Source organism: Polyodon spathula, chromosome 10 (genome assembly GCF_017654505.1).
Source record: "Polyodon spathula isolate WHYD16114869_AA chromosome 10, ASM1765450v1, whole genome shotgun sequence".
NCBI classification, from domain to species: Eukaryota; Metazoa; Chordata; class Actinopteri; order Acipenseriformes; family Polyodontidae; genus Polyodon; species Polyodon spathula.
The window spans coordinates 2,783,898-2,797,086 of NC_054543.1; the positions used below are offsets into that span (position 1 = coordinate 2,783,898).

At 38.5% G+C, this 13,189-nt stretch overlaps 1 protein-coding gene across 2 annotated transcripts in view; it reads left to right on the forward strand.

Moving 5' to 3' along the window:
- The window catches only part of LOC121321718 (E3 ubiquitin-protein ligase NEURL1-like), a 68,051-nt gene that overhangs the window by 42,740 nt on the left and 12,122 nt on the right, over positions 1–13,189 (forward strand). The gene's annotated exons all lie outside the window — the stretch shown is intronic.

Below are 13,189 nucleotides of genomic sequence, written 5' to 3' on the forward strand. Positions count from 1 at the left end.
ACCTTATCTGTGATGAATGAAGACAGTGGCCACTGGCTGATTCATTGAATTCTCGTGTGAATTGAAAGAATGCCTGGGTTTGATGAACTTGTTAAATAATCAGATAGTGAAGTAGCATTTTTGTTAAGGCAATGTAATTCGAACTGACAAAAAATATGGGACTTTATGGAAATAGCCTACATTAAAATATGTACTATGGTGCATGTTAAAAATCAAATGCATGTTAAAATAAATATAGACTTATATCAATATAGACAGTTTTGGTCCACTTAGGAATGTTACTGGTTACTGGTTCATGGCTAATGCCTTTTTTATACTCTTTCCAGGATAAAAAGGTTTTGCTTGAGGCCAGCTGTGAAGATGTTATCAGTAAGTTTACAATAGTAACCAATCGCTTTTGGGAAACCAAGAAATAGCTAGTAACATTCACATAAAGGTGTAAGAAAAAGGTGGAAATGTTTCTTATATTTTATGGATTGGATTTGCATCCTCTAACCCTTGAATATTCTGTAAAATGTAGGGTAAGCATGTAACTTATTTGAATAAAGTATAGGCTTCTTCCATGTTGTGTAAAAAATCTATTGATACGGGACAGCAACTCGTACACTAACCTTTTTTAGCTTTTCCACTAGAGGGAGAAGTATATGTGTGTATACAAAACTGGCGATATCAATTATATGACATATTTATTTGTTTATACATAATTGAATAAAGAAATAAATAAATACAGATTAACTCGGTTGTGTTCATTAGGTAGTAAGGTTAAGTCAGACTTGATTGTAACGTATTTTGTCGAAATAACACACTTTTCTTTGAAAGAATGTTGCAGATTTCAAAGTAAATGTCTCTGCTAAAAGATAGATTTGAAAGGAGGCAGAAATAGACTTCCAGAGCAGTAATGTGTTAATAAAAAATAGATTTTCAGGTGGATGGATGGATTTATACACAGCTTTTTAAACTTGAGTTTTCAGTCCACTGAGAAATAGCCACGTCTGGTTCAGTTTTATATAACATGAACTTATGTAACAGTTTATTATCTACGAATGACAATGGATTTGTTGAATTGTGCCAGTTTATATGGATGAGTCAAAATCCCTGGACAATTTGGTACATTTCAGCAGAACATTTGTGTTATTCTTTTAAAAGTCAGCTCTCTTGTTCCTACCATTACATTTGATCGATGATGCTGTTTGATGAGCTTAGAAGTTGAACTTTACAAAAATAAGCAACTTGCAGCTAATGTTTCTAATTAAAGAACAGGGGCTTTGTTTCATAGCTTCCAAACAAAACAAACTGGAACAGCAGATAGTTCTGCCAATGTGTCAGGGCATCTGTAAAAGTCTTTTATTGGGCTGGGAAAAAAAAACAAAAAAACATGTTTCTGGTAGAAGACAGGAAAGGGCTAAAGTATTTCAATATTATGAATATCCCCTGGGCTAATATTTAAAAACAGAAGTCATTAGCTGTACAAATTCCATTTAGCTGGCCATCATTGTGCAGGGCAAAAGCTGCCTGAACTAATCTATTATAGTAATAGATCTTTAATTGTACTTGGTACGTTATATTTTTTATTCATACACGGATAGCAAGCTCCTGTTCTCTTTAATGTTAATGTTTGTCAGATTCCACATACTATATATATATATATATATATATATATATATATATATATATATATATATATATATATATATATATATATATATATATACTCTGTGCACACTGTTAAACTCAGGGGAGATGTTTAAGGAGGACACAAAGATTGTTCATGCACTGGGCTTGCAATATATAGACAGACAACTTTTAAATAATCACGAAAATCACAGAGACTCAATTTCAGGTTTTAACCCTTTGCGGTCCTATGTCCGACATTACAGTTTTCCCTTTACAGTCCGATGTTAGACCCTGTCCTACATCATCAAAAAGCCGTGAAGCACAGGTCTCTAGTCGTTTTTTCAACAGAAAAAGCTGAGAAAACATTTATGTGAGACCGATTAGAGCTGAATGAAGCCGAAAATGAAGGGCGTATCTGATAGCCCCATGCACCATAGAGATAACATGGACATAAACAAAGGAGATAGCTGCTTCTGCATCCAACTCTCAAAGAATATCACAGACATTTTCAGAGCTTTTTGAGATGTTATAGTAATAAAATAATGACTTGGATTGCATTATTGAGGAGTTTGGTGATAAAACAAGTGATCAGGAGAGGATTTATCAGTATGCATGTCTATAAAGAGGTATCTGAAAAATACAGCGAACAAGGGGTGGGGCTTAGCTGGAGGTGCAGTGCTGAGTGTCCTGTCAATATGCAGTGCCTTTTAAACCTGTTTTTAAAAAAAATACCTTTTAAACAACGCGTGTAAAATAAACAGTGCATGTGAAAATAAATTGCACCTGACAAGCGCTGAATAAATGGACCGCTAAGGGTTAAAATATATTTCCATCTTAACGCCAAAACATTATTTAAAATAGGTGGCCTTTGTTTAATGTATAGATGTGTTTTAACAAAGTAGCACTGGATAAAGTCTGTTAGAAGGTTCATAGCAAACTTTTAAGTCTATAATTGCAGTTCCATTTATTTCCATTTAAATCCAGGCTATAGAAAACAGTTACATGTAACAGTCTGATATTAGCTTTTTGAATCCTTAAACTAAGCTTGAACTCTCTCTCTGTTTCTAAAAATATTCCCATTCAAGCAGGTTTCAGACACCCTGTTTACCAGCCAAGGTTAGTTTTAATTATTATGAGACTCTCCTGTCACCGCTTTTCCAAATTCACTCTATGAAGTCATACTATGGCCAGATTCAAGAGACGGCTCAGACCAGTATCTCTACAGATAAGAGGTCCACATCTCTTCAATTTCAAGCAACTACCAAGCTCTCATTAATTTTATAGCATAATGAGGTAATGAACATTAACTGTGTTTTTCTTGTACTTCTCTTTAGTTAATTGAAAAGTTTATACATAGCAAAAACCTTGAACTGAGGAGAGCACTTGACCAACAAATCCCACTTCTGGATTTCAAAATTAATTATTCCTTATCTGTTAGTGTCCCGTTGCCTCGCTCATGCAATACCTTTTGTTAGTAAAATATAACAGTTTATACATAGCTAAGGGTCTTGATAGGTGATGCAACTGACCAGCAAACCAGCTTTGAATGTCTGATACTGTTTACTCAGCCAAACAGAGCCGAGAAGTACCCCGCTTTATGCATGTGCCCAAGTTAATAAACCAGGTTACAGGTTTGTATTACTTTGTTTCACTTTTAAACTTAGCAGTTTCCCTGTAATACATATTTCTGTTTTCTGTCACAGTAAAACTTAAATAAATACAAAACTTATTTTTAGTTTTAAATGTAATTCCCTCCAGCAGTTGCTTTTTCTTTTGTAATACAAAAGAATGTTGCTACCTTCCCGATAAGAACTTTTCTAATTGAATTAATGAAATGCTCACTTCTGCCTTTTCTCTCAAGGCCATAAGCCTTCTGTCATCGGTAGCTCTCAGTTAATGAGAGTTTAGCTCATTTCACAGGTATTTTTTGTCAGTGCGACCCCAGCGTCACCCCAGTAAGACCCCAGCTCCTTCTTTACACGGACGTACAATGATTTCTATAATAATAATTTCTACGCTTATAATAGAATAAACCGGAATATAGAATCCTACAATATTCTCATACACTAATGCAGAGTTCATTATAACATTTATTTTATTTATTTATTTTTTTCTGAATAGTGTGTTTTAACAGTTTGTTTAGTATTTCTGCTGACTTTATATTTTTTAAAACACAGTACGATTATTACAATATATCAACATTGTTGCAGTTTCACAAATGTGCAATTTGTATCCCAAAGATCCGTCTGCTTCCTTCGTGTGACAGTCTTGGGTCAGTTTCTGTCAAAGCCACCACTGGTGTGGGTAACAGTGTTGTTAGCTGGGCTCCCATCTTTACACTCTCATTCTCATCATCAGTGGGAAAACTTCAAAAAAAAATGAAGCTGTTTCTATCAAAGAGCCATGCATCTCTGCTGCATACACCTTTCACTCAAAAAAGGTGCTTCCACCTTGTACAAGAGAAGACGGGTTTGACTATTGACTATTTTTTTTTTAATATTCTTTATCTACCTACTGTACTGCTGCTGCCTCCTGTATTTGAGAGTTTTCAGTAACATCAATATACCTAGGGTCTAAACTGTCTTAGGTATTCCTCAATTAGGCAACACAGCAGGACAGGATGTGTGTTGTTGTGGGATATTACCATGCCTCGTGTGCTGAGAAGTAGTGATATCCCACAGTGCCATTTTGCGATTATAATAGCTTTGAGGTAGTTTGAAATTAAAACCAACAACCAAAGTTAGGTTAAGAGAACCATGATGAACCATAGCCTTTGAAATGAATAGAATGACCCTTGCCATGCTTAATAAATAATATTACCTGCCTCCAAGTTGCAGTTTTCTTTGTTTTATCAACAACATAGCTTGAGAAGGACTTATTTGAAGTGTGGCAATACTTCATTCAGAAGGCAAATGGAGATTTTATCCTGAGCCAGTTCAGGTGGTGTGCAGTGAAACTGCTTTGGGAGCAATCCTCCAGTCAACCCAGTCATTAGAAATACCACAAACAGCCATGACAGTGTTTAAAAAGACATTGCTGAAGTGTAGTACACAATAGGCAGTTACAGTAATTGGTGATAATCTTTATAAAATAAAGGTGTTAAGGATATTTTAAGGTGTTACTGATTGTCACATTAAAAGGTTTTCAATATGAAAGTCCTCAGTCCAGTCTGAATGGAAGTTGTGTATTTGTAAAAGGTTTAATATGGCTGACCCCAGCATGTTTAACTGATTAACACTTCTCCCCATCTACCATGATCGCAGCAGTTTGGTGATATCTTACAGAAACACAATTAAATAATCATTAAAATCATTAACCCTCCTGTCAGCCAGGAGTCAAGCGACCTCCAATAGTAATTTCTGGATTTAGGTAGTGAAACAAGCCAATTATTTTCAGATGGTTGAAATGTGCACTATCAATTGAATGCTCAGCAGGGAAGCTCTTACAAAGGAAGGAGTTTCACTTGGCACTTGATTGACCAGAACACAGAATTATTGTATGCTCAAACTGTTTTACGGGAATCACAGTAAAATCACAAGTACAGTGTGCTGGTCCCATTGAAAAATTCACCTGTGCTCATTGTCTATTTACCCCAGTGGCTGAACCTACAGCTGTCCACTTTATTTCTCTACTTCAGCCTTAAGTACAGGGTTTCTTTGACAAACAGCATTTGGCCCATTCCATGTAGGTGTGTTACAGCAACAGTAAGGACATTTTAAATATTTGAATCAAGAACATGTTCCTTTAGGAAACTTTTGGCTGTATAACTTTAAAACTATGAGTTATGCAAAGTTTTCAGACTAAATTACAATGCAGGGGCTGTGCTCCAAACCATAACACACATGTAAATATATCTCTACAATGGGAAAAGAAAATGAGCATGAAGATCATTCTTGAATAATTAAATTTTGGCTATTAGTCTACATTTAGCTTAGACATCTAGTATATGTATCTGTTGCTCATATCTCAGGTGCTGTGGTCAAGATTGGTCTATGCTATAGGAGCTTCAACAATATATGCAGTACTTCCTAAGTCCTGTCTCATCATTATGTGTAGAGTATATACAGCATTTGACCTTCTCATATTGACACGGCAGTGATTGTGTTGAAAATCAAATGTGAGGCTTTTGGGCTGTATCTGTGAGCAGTCCAAGCTGTTCAGTTGGAAACAGACAAATCATGAATGTCTTCAGTTCTCAGATGCATGCTCCAATACCTACCCCCCTATATGAATAGAAGCATGTGGAATTAAAGGTTGCTGCAAGTTTCGCTTTATACCTTTCTGCCAATGTGTTCGTTGGCTGATTTTGAAGAATATATCACACCTCATTACACAGTATAAGCTGTCAGTCTATACAATATGATTTATTTATTTATGTATTTATTTTAACAGGGCAGTTTTGTTAATGCAATGGAGATCTCTTTGTAACCTTACAGGGATTTTGTGGTTTGCATTCTTGTGACACATATGGTTAAGGTTATAGGGCTTTTGACCTTAAAAGATACATTAAAGTAAATAGCCCCAGGTTAGCCAGAGTTCTCTCAGATTTAAGAAAACATTAACCATTTAATGTACCGATCATAATCCCTTTTACCATATGGTTACAACAACATTGATAAGAATTTTAAGGATTTCATGTACCAGTGTTTTGGATGCAACAGGTTTAGAAGCAACACAATAAGAGGTGTGATTGAATAAGCGTTTTAACTCATATTTGTAAGTGTGCTGTGGACAAGCTTTAGAGACTCTGTTGCTAAGTCAGAGCCCTGTTCTTTCCACTTATTTGATTCTTGTGTTCTGTTTTTTTTTTTTCTGACCCCTGATAGACACAAGAAGCAGAACCCGCTTGAAGGTGCATGCATCAGTCCAGCTAATTCAGAAAGACATTCAGCAATGCATCCTGCAGATTTTCACTCGAGTAACTTCATGTTATTCTGTAAGGGGCTTAACGGGTATAATATGAATGCGCTCCAGTCCACTTGTATTACCTCTTCTTATTTGGTTTATTAGTTTATTATATATTTATGTGTAGCGTGATGTGAAAATCACATTAGAATTAGGATTTTAAGGTTAACTAATGCATCTAGAGTTCTTCCTGAGCCATTAGACTGGGCATTCTACTGTTTGAGGACATGGCTTGTGCTTTGTAGAGGTGCTAGATCTGCAATAGTGGTCAACCGCTTTGAATACTGCACCTTCTGGTGAACCCACATCTTCTCACAGTACAATCCAGTGTGCTAACCATCAAGTGATTCGGTCCTCAATATAACTCAATATAGCTTTCAATACACAAGCCTTGATCCTTGGCCAGCTTGGCTGTCATTGCTCCAGGTTGAATAAGTCTACTATATGTACTGCCTTTCATTCTCCTGCCTGCACAAGTGGTAGTTTAGAGACAAGTGCCCTTAAGCCAGGATATCTCTGGACTGGATAGACGGGTCCTGTTACTTCTTCGCTCGCAGTATTTTCCGCTAACACTGCATAGCCATCTCAGCTGTGAAGCCGCGCCTAAGAAATGCACAGATGTGGGCCCCACCCCCCCAAAATGAACTCTGTGAAGCAGCATGGCCTAGATAGAGCTTTGGAAGCTAGGAGGTACTTATTGAAAATCCCTCTTACTCACTGGGTGACCTTGGTTGCAAGTAGAACCTGTTCTTTGCTAGTTAATATTTTATAACACTCTACTTTGTATCACAAGGAAAACTATCATCATTTTGTTTCCAAACTAAATTGATCTGAATCACTATTGGGGTCAGTGGTAGCTCAACCCAGTGTACTGTTCCAAATCTAAAAAGTGTCAATTGTCAATTTTGACAATTAGGTTAAAGAATCTTGGCTTTGCATTTGGGGCTATATAGACCATATTAAGAGGTTGGGGAGTACGACCTATGCTGTGGGGGGCAAATCTTTTCCACTGCCAGCAAACTAGCAAATACCACTGTACTGTCTAAATTTTGATTTATTAAAGTTATACCAGCTGGACTTACATTTTTTATGATGAAAAACATAAAGGGTGCCAGTGGAGACTGCCAAACAGCACCTTTTTTAATCAGAATTGCTGCAGGCTGATTCGAAGGCTGTAAAAAACGTTTCTCTCTGGAAAATGACAACTGATGAGTCCAAGGCATTAAAAATCAAGAGAAGGTAGAATAAGAACTATAGCCTAACTGTCTGAATTCATGTGTGCTGAACATGAATATGAATTCTAAGCCATCCCAGTCTCCTAGCTGTGTCAGCTGAAGATGGAAATCGGAATGGAAGACGATCTCCCAAAATAAAATGTGACTACAGAAGTTCAGCTCCTAAGTTTGTGGAGTTTTTTTATTTCTTCTTAAATGAAAATATGGGCTTGAAACTTGATTGCAACTTCTAAACAGAAGTCTCTAAGCTGACAGCTTGAAAAGGCTCAGTCCGCCAATCCCTGATGTTTTAGTACAACAGGCGTTCAGTAATTAGAGTGCAGATTGCACTCCCAGCAGCTGCTATCTGCATTGATGCCAGCTTTTTAAAATGAGAACTGGCACTAATCCGTGGGCAATGCACTCCCAGCTACCAACACCTCCGCACAGTGCCACACCCCACTTTATTCTGCTCTTCAAGTTGTGATTAGGGAATATAAGCCTTCAAAATCACAGATTATTATTATTATCACATTATTATTATTATTATTATTATTATTATTATTATTATTATTATTATTATTATTATTTAATTATTTAACCTGGGTCAAAATTATATGTCCCTCTTAGTCACATAATATGTTATCTTTTCAGTGTGTTGTCAATGTGCCAATTTAACAAAGTGTGGGACAAAGACTGCCTTTGAATAAGCATACAGTGGTCAGTTCAGTTAGTTTCATTTACATTTTAAACTCTAATTAACATATTAATAATAATAATAGCCTTATTTAACTGTGCCATTCTCAGACCGAAACTGACCTATTCTAAAAGTTGCCTGCACAACCATGATTTTAAGACAATGTGTTTTCTTGCCAAGGCTAGTGTTGTAATTAATATGAAACTCCACTGCAAGCACTTCTCCAAATTCACAGCATGAAGTCAATTTTCTCCCTAAGAAAGTCGCTACTTATTCGATAAGAACTGATACTGGACACAACTCCTCTAATTCATGGAATGCTCGCTTTGACTGCCAGGTTTTCTTATTATAGAAAGGCTTTGGATTCAAAACTGCAGGACGACTAGTAAATCTCACTTTGACTCCCTAAAAGAACCATCCATATCTAGAACTGCTCTGTTTGCAAGCAGATAAGGGAAAGGCTGTTTTTCTGTACATGTATTGTGTACTAAAATTATTGAATACAGTTTACACTTTATTTGCCTAATATTTCAAACTAACAGTTCCTGTTTTTTTATTGCAGTAAAACCTTTATATAAACTAAACATGTATATTCTTTAACTTAATGGATATTGTAATGTCTAAAAGAGTTTTTGTTTAGTTGGAGAAAGAAACTGAACAAATTCTTAAATTAATGTCTCTTTTTAGATCAAAATACTTAAAACATATTATTTCTCTTCAGAGATTTGTCACTGTATTATTAGATCAGAATTATTTTTTATTTAAAACCTCTATGCTTAGTAACAACACAATCAAATAAAATCAAATATGCCTTTTTAGTTTCAAATATTGTTCTGTCCAAAAAGGGTTACCCTTTTGTTTTTGCTAATTTACAGTACCTAGCCTCAGTGTTTAGTTCCCAAGATGCAAAGTCGTCAGAGGAGATAGAGGAGGGAGGATGAGGGTGGAGGATTGGATTGGAAATAGGAGCGTTTAGCAGAGGAGAGAGTAGAGAAGAAGGAGAGAAGGGAGCAGTAGATGTCTAGGGCAGCAGGGTGTTAGGCTCTCTTCCATTTCTTTTCAGCAGAGAGCAGTTTGGTTCTTGGTCAGAGGATAACAGAGGAAAGCCAGGGTTGGGGAGGGGAGGGGTGGGTAGATTGGGAAGTGAAGGGACAGAGAGAGTCAAGGGAGGAGGTGAGGGAGGAGAAGAGGGTGGAGGTAGCAGAGTCCACAGAGAGTAGGGAGAAAGAGTCAATGGGAGGGGGGTGAGAGAGCGGTGGAGGCAAGGATGGGGAGAGAGAGCGGAGGTTACGGCGGGGGGTGACAGTGGGAGTAGGTGGAGTAGGGAGAGGGGGAGAGACAGAGAAAAAGAAGTGAAATAGTGATCAGAGAGGTCCAGAGTGGTGACAGAGAGGGTGGAGGGGCAGCAGGCCCTGGGGAAGGTGAGGTCCAGTTGACGGCCAGATTTGTGGGTAGGAGGGGATGGACAGAGAGAAGTTGAAGGAGTGAAGGCCAGGAAGGAATCCAGCAGAGTGGGTGGGGTTGGATAGATGAATATTGAAATCACCTGACAGGACAGTTGGGGTAGACAGAGAGGGGAGGGAGGAGAGGAGACAGTTGAGTTCATCGAGAAAGTGAGTGATAGGTCCAGGGGGATGGTACAGTACAATTAGCAGGAGTTGATAGGGAGAGGTTAGATGAACAGTGTGAATTTCAAAGGTGTTAAGAGAAAGTTAGGAGAGCTCAGAAGGGACAGAAAAGGGTAAGGAGGGAGAGAGGAGAAAACCAGTCCCACCTCCCTGTCCAGTGAGACGTGGAGTATGGGGTAGGATATGGAGACAGGACAGGGCAGCAGGATTTATAGTGTTATCAGGAGAGAGCCAGGTTTCAGTGAGAACAAGGACATTGAGAGGGGTGGGATGCAAAGGCAGAGATGAAATCAGCTTTTTTAGCAGAAGAGTGACAGTTGCAGAGTGCACCAGAGAGGGTGCAGGAGGGCAGAGAGTGGGAGGGGGGAAAAGCAGAGGGATGAGGTTAGAGGGGTTAGGAGGGCAGTGTCGGAGAGAGGACAGAGGAAGGGAGTGAGAGGATAGAATAACAGGGATGTGAGAGACAGACATAGCAGGACAGGTGAGACAGATAGGTACAGTAGTAGTGGGACAAGGAGCAGTAGGGGGAGGGTACAGACTGTCAAGTAGTTAACGTCTTTCAGAGCGCTGCTGTGTTCGGATTTACTCCAACAGCCTCTCCTCGCAGGACTCCCACAGCTAGACTCCTTTGGTAGAGAGGCTGTTCATTTGGCTGCCGCTTCGAACTGGCGCACAAATAGGCTATCTGTCTATTATGCTAAATTGCGCTAAAGACAATACTTAAACAATACCATAGTTTCAATGCACTTCAGTGGGATCACACAACTACAAAATGCTGTGTGGAAACCAAGCAAATTGCAAATCAACCTCTATTCAATTTAACCACTCACCTGGTACTAATCACAAACAGTAGATCACCTAATTAAAACAACACCACCTTTATAATGTTACTTAAATACAGCTAATGATAAGAGCTGGAATGAGGCCTCTAGTAGCCACTGGGAGAGATTTGGAAAAAGGTCCTCACTCTACCTGTCCTTGCTCGGACTGCCACAGCTCAGACTGCCCTTGGTCGTGTGGCCCTTAGCCGGCTGGCGCTTAATGCGGCTGGCGTTCTAAGACACTGATTGCCAATTTATACTATCCTGTAGGCCTGGAGCCATATCCTTAACACAACAATTGCATCAACCTCACAATTCAACACACCCCAACACAGTTTGCATAACTTAATTACTAGTTTTTAAGTGCAGGCTGGTTACCTTTAGCAGGCAGCGATTTTAACTAACAATTAAACTATAATCCACTTACCTATTTCAACACCGATTCAAACAGCAACAGGAGTTCCAGCCAGGAGCTGAAGCACATACCACATGCATTTGCAGATTATACTCTCAAAACTGAAGTTCTCACAAGTACTAACTAAAAAGAATAGATTCTTAACAACATGAGATGTGACAGTCATACAATTTCCAGGACCTAAAAAGCAGGTGCTTCTTTATTACAATATTTGTTTTATTCCTCTACTGAGCTAAACATCACCATTTATTATATTTTGCTTATTTGGTGCAGTATATTTGAAATGAACCGTTTGTTTTCTTTTTTTTATTTCAGCTTGTTGATGCTTATTTCAGCTGTTTTTTTCAGAGACGTGTGGGAGTGTGATTTCACTCTTGCTGGTAGAGGTTCTCAAGAGTCATGAGAATTTTTACAATTATCGTTGGGAAAGATAATGGAACAGTGCAGTTTTGGCTTTAAACAAAATAATAATGGTCATTTTCAGTCTGATACCTTTGGGGTTTGTAATTACTTTGCTCAATTTGAAGCTATTTGGATTCTACATATAGCACAGTAAATGTAGCAGAACAAAAAATAGAACAGGAGCCCAGTGAATAGTCAGTACTGGGATTAGATAGAATTAGATCACAGACCGGGTTTAAACTTTGGCATGGCTGCAGAGACAGCTGAAGACATGATATCATTTTATCATGTTGTCGAATGGTTTATCATTATATTTCTCTCATAATACCACCAAATTGTGTATAACTGGTAAGCATCTGTTGTAAGGTCCAGCACGAGAATGCCCAGTGTCCCAAGTGTCATTCAGTGTGTGTGTTCATGACACAATATGTGAGCCTGCTCAACAGGGAATGTGACTGATAAAAAAAAAAAAAAAACTCTCCAATTTGATAACCTGTAATTACTGTGTGACAGAAGGCAAGCCTGCACCTGCCTAATAGAAGCCACAGTTAAGCAGCTTAATAGAGGCACACAGTTAAACATTAGACGGTCATGCTTGATTCAACACAGGTCTCTCACCTCTTGACGGAAGCAGATTTTCTGGATTCCACCGCTTTTTCGGTTCACGGTTGGATGTGTTAAGTGGGAAGGATCTGGATGAAAATTATAATAATAAGAACAAGAAGAGACACATAACTACCACGCATGATAAATACTTACACATATTGTAATAACTATAGCATCATAGTTTAGACTTGGGCCTATACCCCAGTTCATACCCAGTGAAGAAGACAGCAGGTGGCTCGGGGTACCTCGTGGGTGACCCTTTCGCGGTAGGACCCTCCCATCTTTATTTCCAAAAGTGGCGTATGTTGGATAAGAAGGAAAGAAGTTTGAATGCAATATAAGATACACGTGTTTGCAGGTTTGTACACTCTGTTCATTTTAAAAGGAGATCATCAGAGGAGGTATAGTAACTGGTAAATGTGAGATTGCAAAATTGCATTTCATTGTACTGAAGATGACCGTCTGACTGCTGGAATAAAAACAATCGCACAACACTGGAGGAAACAAGCTCAAGAGATAACATAGGTTAAGCATAAAGGAACAAAGGGCCACACCAAGATAACACCATCTTAGGCTGTGTGAGCTAGAACCAGTTTTCTTAACAACACGTGCAGGATAGTCACCAGAGGTGGTTGCCCGGGGTGATTGAACCCACAAAGAGAAGAAAGGAGGGTTGGGCTTAGGTCAGTGGCGGCTTAATCAAGGTGCACTCAGCGCAGTTCACTTCTCTCTTTCATTAAGATTAGTATCGATCGAGAAAGTCCTGAAAAACTCGGAGCAAGGCCCAGCAATCTTCCATTTACTTGTGTGAGTTGGAATGGAGGTTGGAGTACAAGGGGTAGAATATCTCTTCAGTGGCACTCACTCCCAGCGCAGGCCTCAGGTTT